The sequence below is a fragment of the Vespula pensylvanica genome, chromosome 12 (assembly GCF_014466175.1).
Source record: "Vespula pensylvanica isolate Volc-1 chromosome 12, ASM1446617v1, whole genome shotgun sequence".
Taxonomy (NCBI): Eukaryota; Metazoa; Arthropoda; class Insecta; order Hymenoptera; family Vespidae; genus Vespula; species Vespula pensylvanica.
Genome location: NC_057696.1, coordinates 2,162,007 through 2,174,506, shown reverse-complemented (window position 1 = coordinate 2,174,506; position 12,500 = coordinate 2,162,007). Strand labels below are relative to the sequence as shown.

The 12,500-nt window shown below is 28.1% G+C and overlaps 1 long non-coding RNA gene across 1 annotated transcript in view; it reads left to right on the top strand.

Moving 5' to 3' along the window:
• Window positions 1–4,637, top strand: part of LOC122633245 — a 59,532-nt gene extending 54,895 nt beyond the window's left edge. Inside the window, exon 3 of the long non-coding RNA XR_006328062.1 lies at window positions 4,369–4,637. This is a non-coding gene — a long non-coding RNA (uncharacterized LOC122633245). The remainder of the gene's footprint in view (window positions 1–4,368) is intronic.
• The last annotated feature ends 7,863 nt before the right edge of the window (window positions 4,638–12,500 follow it).

Genomic DNA, 12,500 nt, shown 5'->3' with positions numbered 1-12,500 from the left:
GAGAGAGAGAGAGAGAGAAGTAGAGAGAAATTTAATCAAAACTTATGAATTATGCTGGCTAATAATAAACCTTTGTGTTTATATATATATATATAATATTAATATATAAATAAATAAATATTAAATAATATCGAAAGTTTCTATAGTTATTTTTAAATGTAAAATAAATAAAGAAATAAATAAAGAAATAAATAAATGAACGAAGAAACATTTTGATATGGTATATAACTCATTGTTGAAGATTTTCAATGAAACAAATGAAATGAATGAATAAATAAATAAGTAAATAAATAAATAAATAAATAAATAAATAAATAGATAGATAAATATTAGCCATCTTCGAAAAGATTTAAGTCAATTTAATTTTTGATCGTTTATATGTAAATTAGAGAAAAAGAACAAGAATTAGTAAATAAAATGATCATATAAAATGATCACTTGATTTGAAAATTTTCCGATTCATGAATATACACATACGAACATATATATATTTAAACATATACTGTATATATCATTCATAAAGACCATTCTATAAACTCAATCTCTCGGAATTAAATTTATATATATATGTATATGAATGCTCGTATATTTCACGTTCGTTGCTTTTGAAAATTCAACGAGATGCTTATCTCTCTTCTCTTTCTATCTCTCTTTCTCTCTCCCTCTTTCTATATCTGTATATATATATATATATATATATATATATATATATATATAATCAGCGTCCATTTAGTGCACCGTAGAGCATCGAATTCACGAGTGGAAATTTGGATTAACACATCCTTTTGATTTTTCGTTTTCTTTTTTCTTTTCAACCCTCTCTCTACCCCTTCTCTCTCGTAATTCTGCTACTCATCTTGTATTCGCTTTATTTAAAATACAAAAAAAAAAAAAACAGAAAAACAAAAAGAAAAAAAAAAGAAAAAGAATAATAATAAGAATAAAACAAAATAAAATAGTAAAAGAGCAGTCAACAGGATATCTCTCTTCGAATAACTCGAAACTTTTCAATCTAACGTAGAAACGTACATTTATCATATAAACGCTAATTGCTTTTCAACGGAATAATTTCATTGAAATAAAATTTCCAGCCAGTTTGGGGTAAAAAGAAAGAAAAAAAAAAAAAAAAAAAAAAAAAAAAAAAAAAAAAAAGACAGAAGAAAAAAAAAGGGAAAAGAGAAAAGAGAAAAAAAAGGGAGAATCTTCTTTCTCGTGCCTTCGTTTTTTATGTTTCTTTTCTTTTTTTTTCTTTTTTTTTTTTTTTTTTAAACTCTCATCGAAATCACGATATCATCCTATTCTCTTCGTAACGCGGAAATAATATTCCTCGGTCGATCCCTGAAGCGACAATGACGTTTATGACACGACGGTCCCGCCTATGGTTCCGAACAATAAACGTCACGGTTAAATGCGGACACGTTTTCTCCGTGATCCTCCTTTTGCGTTTTTCGTATTCAATATGCAAACAATGATTGCCTACCGATACGTATTATAATAATAATAATAAAAAAAAAAGAAAAGAAAGAAAGAAAGAAATAATGATAATGAAAGAAAGATAGATCAGCATCCTAAACTATAAATATTTTCTACGTAGAATTATTACGTTTGATTTTTCAACGATTTTATCAATTTTTTACGATATCATTCTTTTTCTTTCCACTTCTTCTTCTTCTTCTTCTTCTTCTTCTTTTTTTTTGTTTTATTTGCTTTTTTCTTTCTCCTTTTTTCTTTCTCCTTTTTTCTTCTTTTCCTTTCTGCTTTCATTAGAATCTATTGAAGTTAAATCTTGTTCATTTCATTCGAAGTAGAAATTGTATTTTTTTGATAAATATCTATTCGATGAAGTAATAGCGATAAAAGAAACAAAAAAAAAAAATGGAATGAAAATTGAACAGAACAATATTGTACGAATTTTTTAAACAAATTTTTATACAACAACAACGAGACCATTGTATATATCGTCAAATCCAGCCTTGTTATATCTCATTTTGAAATAATAATCGTAAATTAGATAGGGAATAGGTACAACGAGGAAAGAAAAAAAAAACATTTATTTATTACAATGATATCATAATTTCTCTCGATATATAATATCAAAAAAAAATATATATATATATATAACAAAATATATATGTATATATTTCTAAGATTTTACACGATATATGTGGGATAAAAAGATAGATGAAAACTATCGAATAAGAACGAAGATAAGAAAGAGACAGAGAGATAGAGATATACAGAAAGAGAGAGAGAGAGAGAGAGAGACTGAGAGAGAGAGAGAGATAGAGAGAGAAGTTGAGAACCTCTTGTTTCTTGACGCGAGAAGAAAGAAGAAAAAGAAGAGAAGAGGGGAAGAAAAAAAGTAGAACGACGAGTTTCCTTTGGTTTGAGTCGAAGAAGTATAGCGGGGGAGAGGAAGAGTATAGTGTTCGAAGAGGTAAAGGGGACGTAGAGGGAGGGGAGTAGTTCCTCCGAACAGTTATACGGCCCTGATGCTCGGACTCTTGTTCGATCGTGGGGCCTCATTTTCGACGGCACGACTGCTGGCGACCGGTCGAGAGATCGGGATCTTGTTTTCTCTCGGCGCAATGATCTTTGCCCTCTGACTTAACTCTTCTACCCTACTCTATATCTATTTCGATCGAGATTTAAACTTTGATTGTCCCTTAAGATTTTTATTTGTTATTTTATGATTTTCTTTTTTTCACGAAAGGACAGACCTACGTTGACCTATGTCTCACTATAATTCGATGCAATTTTTTTAATTTTATTTTGGAATATATATTATAGGTGTGTGTGTGTATATATATATATGTGTGAAGAGAGATATATTTTGTTAATTTTATAACAAATAAATATATATATACACATAAATATATAAATAAATATATATATATATAAAAGTGTATTAGTTAATAGTGTAGTTAAATTTTTAGTAATTTTGTTTTATTTTGTAAAGATTATATAATTTATATATATATATATATGTGTGTGTGTGTGTGTGTATATACGTATATTAGCTATATAACGAATGAACTGTATTTAGTAATTTTTATATAGATCTTATAATAGATATATACTAATTCGAGTTTATGATATCTCTCTTAGAATTTATAGCGTTGACGAACAAAGATGAAGTATCATCTGAACGTACAGTACCGTTTGAGTATACCAGACAATCATTTCGTTTCGTTTCGTTTCGTTTCGTTTCGTGGTCCAGATCAAAAATTATTTCTCAACTTGAAGGCGACTATATATCTCGGTACGTTCTCTCGTCCGTTATACGTTCTAAGAAAGTTTCACGGGTTTATGCGATGAGAAATAGACACTAGCGATGGGAATAATACTCTCTCGGGTGATATCAAAAGTTTTACAAGGAGTATTTCTTTTTTTGTTTTTTATTTTTCTTTTCTTTTTCTTTTTCTTTTTCAATATTTACAGTTTATATATCGTCTTATTAGTCGTGGAAAAATTTCTCTTAACGTTTCGCAATTCCATCAGTATCATTCTAAATAAATGAGATAAAAGTTGCATCGTCGAATTTTTTCTTCTTCTTGGAGATTTTTATGGAACGTAAGAAAAAAATAAATAAATAAATAAATAAGTAAATAAATAAATAAATAAATAAAAATAAAAGAAAATAAAAGAAAGAAAAATCGATCGTTATTTTTAATATTCTTTGAACGCAACAATTTTTTCCTTTTCTTTTCTTTTTAATTTTTTTTCTGTTTGTTAATTTACTTTATGAATCTATTTATTATTGTTAAAAGCGTGTATGTTACATACGCTTACAGATATATAATATAAAGATCTAATGTATAAGGGATATTTAAAAAAATCTGATTTCTCTATTACAAGTTCATATATTAAATTTATCTATCTCCATATAGATAATTAATAGAGAAGTACATACATACACATGCTCACATAGACAAGTAAATACCCATATATGTTTGCAATACAAATAAGACAGGAGAAAGTCAGCTTTGATTGCTCCTTCGAATTCTACGATACTATAATAGTACTTAACGTGTTAATGCACGTGTTAAAACGTACTCGACGATTTTATTAACTAACTTTGATCGAAAGAACTTTCTCTTTTATACGAACGAGAGAAAAAAAAAGATGAAGAAGAAAAAGAAGAAGAAGAAGAAGATAATGACGATGATGATGAGGAAGAAAAACAAATGTGAATACGAACGTGTAATTTTTCTTTTTGCTAAACATAATTCTTGTTAGTACTTTTTCTTTCCAAAAAAAAAAGAAGAAGAAGAAGAAGAAGAAGAAGAAAAGAAAGTTTTGATCTTAGACTACCCTTGAATATTTCTTTTTTTTTTTTTTCCTTCCTTTTTTTTCTTCTTTCAAAAGACCGCACATCAGAAGAGTTGCCACTTCTGATCTCAACCCTAGCAGGCCTAGCAGCTGATTTTGATGGGAGTACTTCCGTCTAGACACCAACCTTGATGACTATGACGATGCCTCTCAGCATATATTCCACTACCACTAATACCCTATTATTACTAATTGTAAGAAAGAATGAAAGAGAGAAAGAAAATAGACTCTTATTTTACAAAAGAAATTTGAAAAACGATGAGAACCATCGAGACATCTAAGAAAGAAAGAAATGAACAAAAAAAAAAAAAAAAAAAAAGTGGAAGAAGAAAATGTATCGGCTATTGGATTAATAATTTAGTTGAATAACAATAATAACAAATTGTTCTGCATTGATGATAATATTTGATGATGCTTTAAAACTCTTCTTTCTTTTTTTTTTTTTTTTGTTTCATTTTCTTTTTTTCTTTTTTCTTTTTTTTTTCTGATAATAAATTCTTCTAATGGCTGAAAAAGAGAGTGGGATTATCTTTAGCTAGTATCTTTCTTACAAACTCTCAATAATTCGTAATTTTGCCTTCGAAGACCTAGAGGGAGATTAGGAGTATAACAGAAAGTTTCAAATTAGAGACTAGGCGACGAATTATACAGCGTTCCTTGAAAGTGCTTTAAAAAAGAAGAAGAAAAATTCATTGAAAGAAAAAAAATTAAAAAATAAATAACTCTAAAACGAATTGAAAATGTGACCTACGGTTGACCTGAACCTTGAGGTTACTGATTGCTTTCTCTAGTTACGAGTCCATTTGAAATTTTCTTGCAATTACTGAAAGAAATTACATGTTAAATAGCTTGACCTTTTCTCTTTTCTTTTCTTTTTTTTTTCTTTTTTTGCTTTTTCTTTCCTTCTCTTCTGAAGAGTGTAATTTCTTTTAATTTCCCTTCGACGGGTATTTCTTAGGAATTTAAAAAAAAAAAAAAAAAAGAAAGAAAGAAAAAGAAAAGGAAAGAAAGAAGGAACGAAAAATCATGAAAAAATAAACACAGTTTATAAATATCGTACGATTTGACCCGATAATTTCTTCGATCCGTTGCGGAAATAAAAAAAAAAAAAACAAAAAAAAAAAAAAAGAGGAGACCTTCGAAATCGTCGTATAAAAAAATGAATCTTTTAAATTAATCTTCGATCTGCATCGAGAAAAAAAAAGAAAGAGAAGTGATAAAAAGATAGAAAAAAATCCAGCTAAAAAGAAGAAACACAGTTTATAATTCACATACGATTCGACGTGTTAATTACTCGACTAATCAAAGGAAAAAAAAATTGTAGAATATAAAAATCCTCATAAATTAAGAATAAAAAGATCGCCATGGGAAACTTACCACGGTCACGTTGATAAAACTATATATATTATATTATTTTTTGTTTTTTTTTTTTTCTATTTCGATATTCTATTTCTAAATACTAAATGAAATATGAAGTCAACTTAAAATCTAAGATAATACGTATCATCAAAGTTTCTAACGTTTATCATTAATTTACATCCTCTCTATAATTCTGTGAACCTTGAGACCAACCATAATGAAACAAATTTACTGTGTCGACAAATTTACTGCGATTCACAGATGTTTACAGTATGTCGTATTCAAGATCATTATATTTTTGTTCTTATTCTTATTTTTACACATGCTTCCTTCTCTTTTTCAATATTTTCAAAATGGAGTCAGATAAAAGATTGAAGAAAGATGGATGGACGGATGGACGGATAGAAAAAGTAGGAACTCGTCTTACCTGGCTTCTTTATTTCTTTCATGCCAAAGAAACTGCCCTTGGCTAAAAGGTAGAGAGATGAAGGGTCTTCGAACAGGAAAAAGAAAAAAAAAAAGAAAAATAAGAACGATACGAAAGAACTCTTTTGGATTCCTTCGATCCGCTTAAAAGAATTTTGTTCCTTTAAGAATTTCTTTTACAGAAAATCTCCAAATGGATTTTCTAAATCAGAATTCATCGAACTGCGTCGTTCTTTTTTACATAAAAAAAAAAGGAGGAACAAAAAAGACGGAACGTAAAAATTAAAAAAAAAAAAGAAAAAAATAGTGATAATGAATATTATGCTATTATATGTACTACTCCATACGTACGATCTGTTTTATCGTAAATCAATAAATGTTTGTACGGTATATTTCTTTTCTTTTTTTTTTTTTTTTTTTTTGTTTTAATTTCTTAACAATTTTTTGATCTTTTTTTTCTTGAGATGTTCCGTCTTCTGTATAAATTTATTTTGATTTATATCATACTCTCTACTATAGCATATATATATATATATATATATATATATATATATATTTTATTTTTATCTTATGTTTTTCCGATCGTTATAATCTTTTTTTTTTATTTCTTTTTTCTCGATTTCCAAGTATATTTCGTTGATTTTTCGTTAAAGCGTTCAATCGAGCAATCGATAAGAACATATATTTTTGTTAATCATTGATTAAAGAATTATCGAATTAACGATATGCGAAGAATTAATTGATTTATTTCGAACGAAGAACTCCCTGAGAAAAAAAAATTCTAACGAACTCGTAACCTTTGGTAGATCGAATCAAACTTTCGGTCTTCTTAATAAAAACCCTTCCTTCAACCAACCTCACCCTACTTTACACCTTACCTTACCCCCATACATTCTTCTACGTCCCATCAATTTTCTTGTCTTTTACCTTTTTTGTCTTCTCTTCTTTTTTTTTTTTTCTTTTTTCTTTTTTATTTCATTTTCCTTTCTTTCTTTTTGATCATCGTCGACAAAAATTCTCTCCCAGTTGTACGAATTTCTACTTCTTATAAGAAAATTTCCAAAGAAATTTTTCTTTACGTTTGACTTCGTCCTCTCGAATATTTTTCTATCTTCTCCCCTTTCCATAGTCCATCGAATATTGTCGAGTTGAATCTCTCGGTTGGTCCTATTGATTTTAGAGAACCTTCCAGTGAATCTGCTATCTTTCTCTTCTCTCTTTCTCTTCTATCTCTCTGTCTCTCCTTGTAACTTTCCCTGCCTGCCTGCCTTGCCTGCCTGCCTATCTACCTACCTACCTACCTACCTATCTGCCTGCCTGCCTACTTGCTTGCTTGCATGCTTGCTTGCTTGCTTGCTTTGCCTGACCGATGCTTTACACATAGGCCAGGCTTCTGCTCCCCTTTTAGCCCTCGTCAAGTTTTCGGCTAGGGTCGCGAGAACGTAATTTGAATACACGACCCTCCTCTTTCTCTCTCCCCCTTTCAGGCTACTACCCCGTTTTCCTCCCAGTTTCCCCAGTTAATTTCAACTTCGCCAACAGAGTTTTCCACGGTCGATAAAATTTTGCAAAAATTTGTTCTTCTTCTTTTTCTCTCGTTGCTTCTCTCTCTCTCTCTCTCTCTCTCTCTCTCTCTCCCCTTTTTTTTATTGATTTTTATTTCTTTTTCTTTTTTATTTATTTCTTTTATTATTTTTTATTTTTTTATTTGATATAGATATTTACTTATAACTTTATACGTGGAATTTATGTGTGTGTGTGTACGAATCTACGAATTTTCATATGTTTGGAAGTTTGCCAAGTAAAGAAATACTTTCGATATGGTGAAACTGAATTCAAGAATTCGAATTGAGTTTTAATCGTTTTGCTTTGTCGTCGACCTAACTCAATATTTTATCTCTCTCTCTCTCTCTCTCTCTTTTTCATACACATACACACACACGCTTCTCTTCTCTACTCTTCTCTTTTAAATTTCTCGTTATAAGTATTTTAAGCCATTTTATTTAGGTCGTTGAAGGATATCTAACGAATGTATCTTTCTTTCTGTATAGACCGAGTGACTTCTTATATTAAATTTGATTAAACTGATTCTTATATTAAATTTTCGTATATTTATTTGCAATATAAACTATTGCTACTAACTAATTCGATCAGTTTTCTTCTTTGCAATCACGATTTTAGAAAACATATGTTCTTATCGTCCCTCTTTGATAATACGAGAAAAAAGAGAATGAAAGAAAAAAAAAAAAAACAGAGAAGGAAAAATAGAACGAGAAGAATAAAAAGAAAAAAAGGAAAAAAAGGAAAAGCATTGCAGTCATCAATTTGAAACCGCTTGAAAGCTCTGTTGATTGTCTGTTCGTTCTTAAAATTGCCAAGTACATTTTTTACGATTGTTTTGTCGAAAAATAATTTTTCTTTCTTTCTTTCCCTCTTTTTTTTTTTTTTCTTCCCTCTCTCTCTTTCTCTATTTATGTATCTATTTATCTTTCTAATTTTTCAATGGTACCTGCATACCAGTATAAATTTGCAGTATATTACAATGAGTGCACTATCCAATTTTATTCGTGTTTAAACGAACGGTTCAACGTTTCCACGAAACATTATTCTTTCATTTTTATTATTACCCGAGTTTCGCCCTCTAAAATTCCTCCTCATTCGTTCTTTTCGCTGGCAATCGTCACGATTAAAAATAAAACCGATGCACGTTAACGTGGAAAAAAAAATAGCGAACGAGTATATTAACAAGTAGATTTGTTTTTCCAACGGAAATAGCAAGGTAAAAAAGGTAGAGAAGAAGGCAAAAAATAAATAAATCGATAAGAGAAAAGAGATAACCTAATCGACTTTTTAGTGTTTCCTTTCAAAAAAAGGTACAATTTTCGATCGATATTTTTTTTTTTTTCTTTGATTTTTCTCTACTTTTTTTCTTCTTTTTTCTTTTTTTTTTTTTTTTTTGTTCTCCCTTTTCCTTTCTTTCGTACGAGAAATCCGAAAGAGATATTGTATTTAATTTTGAAAAAAATCTATGTCTATACGCAATCGTGCATATTTTCTATTTAAATTGGCTAAAAAGAAAAATTGTATTTAATTAATTATACGGGATATCGTTCGGATTATTTTTCACTCTTCTTTTTTTCTTCTCCTTCTTTTTTTTTCTTTTTTTTTTCTTCTTCTTTTTTAAATCTCAAAAAAAAAAAGACTCTCATCCTCGTTCCTATAATAAATACGAATGTATAAATTAATGAATGAGCTATTGAATAAATAATTATTCGAAAAATCATTAATTTATATTCAAATTCCGTACTATTAATAAACTGTAATTTTTATTATTAATACTATAATTATATCATTCATTGTTAGTATTCGTATTAATTATTATTATTATTATTATTATTATTATTATTATTATTATTATTACTAATTTATAATACAAACGTGATAATCATTCTTTCAAAGATTAAGATAATTTTATTCTTTTTATTTTTATTAATATCGTCAAATTTTTTTGTACTTTTATCAAAGAAAAAGAAAAAGAAATAGAAATAAAAAAAAAAAGGAAAGAAGAAAGAAAAAATATATATATATATTTCTAATTTATATCTGTTTCCTTTATATATATATATATATATATATATATATATTCTAAGAAATAATTAGGATTTTGCGTTGCATTTAAAAAGGAAACGGAAGTGGTCCGGTCTCCTCGAGGTGTTGTATCTAAAATTGATAAAGCAATGTTACCGGTCGTGAAAGACGATTGCAAAACTGACCAGTTCTTTAAATTAACATGGTCACTCAACTCATGGAATATTTCCTCTCTTTTTTTTTCTTTCTTTCTTTTTTTTCCATCTCTCTTTTGCAATCCCTACTGTAATTTATCGTTTATTTTATCTTTTTTTCTTTCTTTCTTTCTTTCTTTCTTTTATTATTTTTCTTTTCTTTTCTCTCTTTTTTTTTGTTTTTTGTTTTTTTAACACTTCAGATTCCTAAAAACGTCTAAAAATTCGCATGACATTTAGAAAGACTACAAACACGTACATATACGTATACGCGCATACGCACATCTTTCTTATTTTTTGTTTGTTTGTATCATTACAGTTATTTTTTTCCATTTTTTTTCTTTTTACCTTTCTTTCTCTCTCTGTTTTTTTTTTTTTTTATTTTTTTGACCATTGTAAATTTCCAAAAACGTTTAAAAATTTCTATGACATTCAAAAATACTACGCAAAAAAGTGCGCATATACATATGTGTATATATATATATATTTTTTGTTTATTCTTCCAATTCTACCTCCGCAATAATTTTTTCACTTATGAATTTATTCTTTTTCTTAATTTTTTCGTTCTTTCCGTTTCTTTTTTTTTCCCGTTGGAACACTGTAAATTCTCTTAAACGTATAAGAATTTGCATAACGTTGGGAAAGAATTATGCATATAAGACACAGACACACATTTTTATTTTTCTTCTTCTCTCTTTAGACAATTTTCACTTTTTTATTTATTTATTTATTTATTTATTTATTTATTTACTTACTTACTTACTTACTTTTTTCTCTTATCACAGTAAATTCCCAATAACGTTTAAGAATTTGCATGATGTTGAAAAAAACTAGATACGTATATAAATACATATATAGCTACATACCTGCATACATACATACATACATACATACATACATACATACAAGTATATAATAGATACGTATGCATATGGAAACATTGATATATATACACATACATATATTTTATATATATTTCATATATATTATATATATATATATATACGTGTGTGTGTGTGTGTTATATACATGAAGTCGGGCAGAATAATCCGAGTTTATCGATCGACTCTTAGTTGCCAACTTGGCAACGGTGAACTCCCGGAATTACGAATGAAATGTTCCACATAGCAAAGCGGTTGGCAAATCAACTCTGCTTTCATACCTTTGCGAGGGAGGATAACGCGGAATTCCGGTTCCCCCTCGATTTCCTACCGACACATAGGGATGATGCTTTCAACGATCGAGTAACATCTCACGTTTGAGAACTAAAACGCTGACAATGATAATAATAATGATAATGATGACGATGACGACGATGATGATGATGATGATGATGATGATGATGATGATGATGATTGTGACGACGACAACGACGACGATGATGATAATGATAATAATGATGATGATGATAATTATGAATGACGATTGACCGAATAATCAAGGTTTCTTTTAATCATAGTAATCAAAGCTTTTCTAACTTTGTATTTTATTCTATTAATCTCCAATGAAATAAGACACATATAGAGACACGCGAATTTCATCTTTCATTTCATTTTTCATTATCATCTTTCTTATATTTTGTTAATAATAAATAAAAGAAAGAAACGTTGATATAGGCCGAATAGAAAATTGGCAAATTAGCCTAATTCGGTTAATATTGTAATGTCGAAATTGTATGACTAGTGAAGTTCTTCAAAAGAACAAAGAACGAAATGGAAAGAGAAAATTAATAGAAGTAACTAGAGTATATAAAAATTAATACTATAATAATGTTCTCATAGATTGTTATAATATTATAAGTAATTTTCAATATATTATTCAATATTATTTTTTTACTATATGATTTTCTTCTTTACAACGTTCTTTTATATTACTGTAAAAGATACATTGAAATTTCTCGAAAAGATTATTTCAATGATAATAACACAATTTCAGAAAACTTCTTCGCCTTTCATATCCGTAAAAAAAGAAAGAAAAAAAAGAAAGGAAAAGAGAGAGAATTATTAATGATTTGACTTTTACATTATTAAAATTCTTTGATCTTCTCGAATTCTTTACTTTTTAATAGTCTTCATAATACTGTTTCGATTATTCGTAAAGATTTAAAAAAACAAAAACAAAAAAAAATAGAATATTATTACCTATTCTGTTATACGAGTAATAACGAGCTAATAATTAAATAGTAATGTGTTTAAATACCGAGACCATAAATACAGACCTGAACTAACAACGGCAATATTTATTATACCATAAAATTCATAACACATATATCGTTCTGACCAACTAAATTATGACGTGAATATACTTTCAATGCATTGTTCAAAGGATTATTAAAAAAAAAGAAAAAATAGAAAAGATAGAAAAAGAAAAAGAAAGCAGAAAAAAAGAAAAGAAAAGAATTAGTAATGTCTGTAGGTACTCACATGGATATTAAAAATTCTTGTAACATTTTTGTTCATTAAATCTCTCTCTCTCTCTCTCTCTCTCTCTCTCTACCTTTTTCTGTTCTTTTACGAGATTATTATCATTAACCAAGAAAAAGTATTCTTTTTATCTTTTCGATCGCATGCCATATTAAATATTCTTTTCACGTTTTTTTTT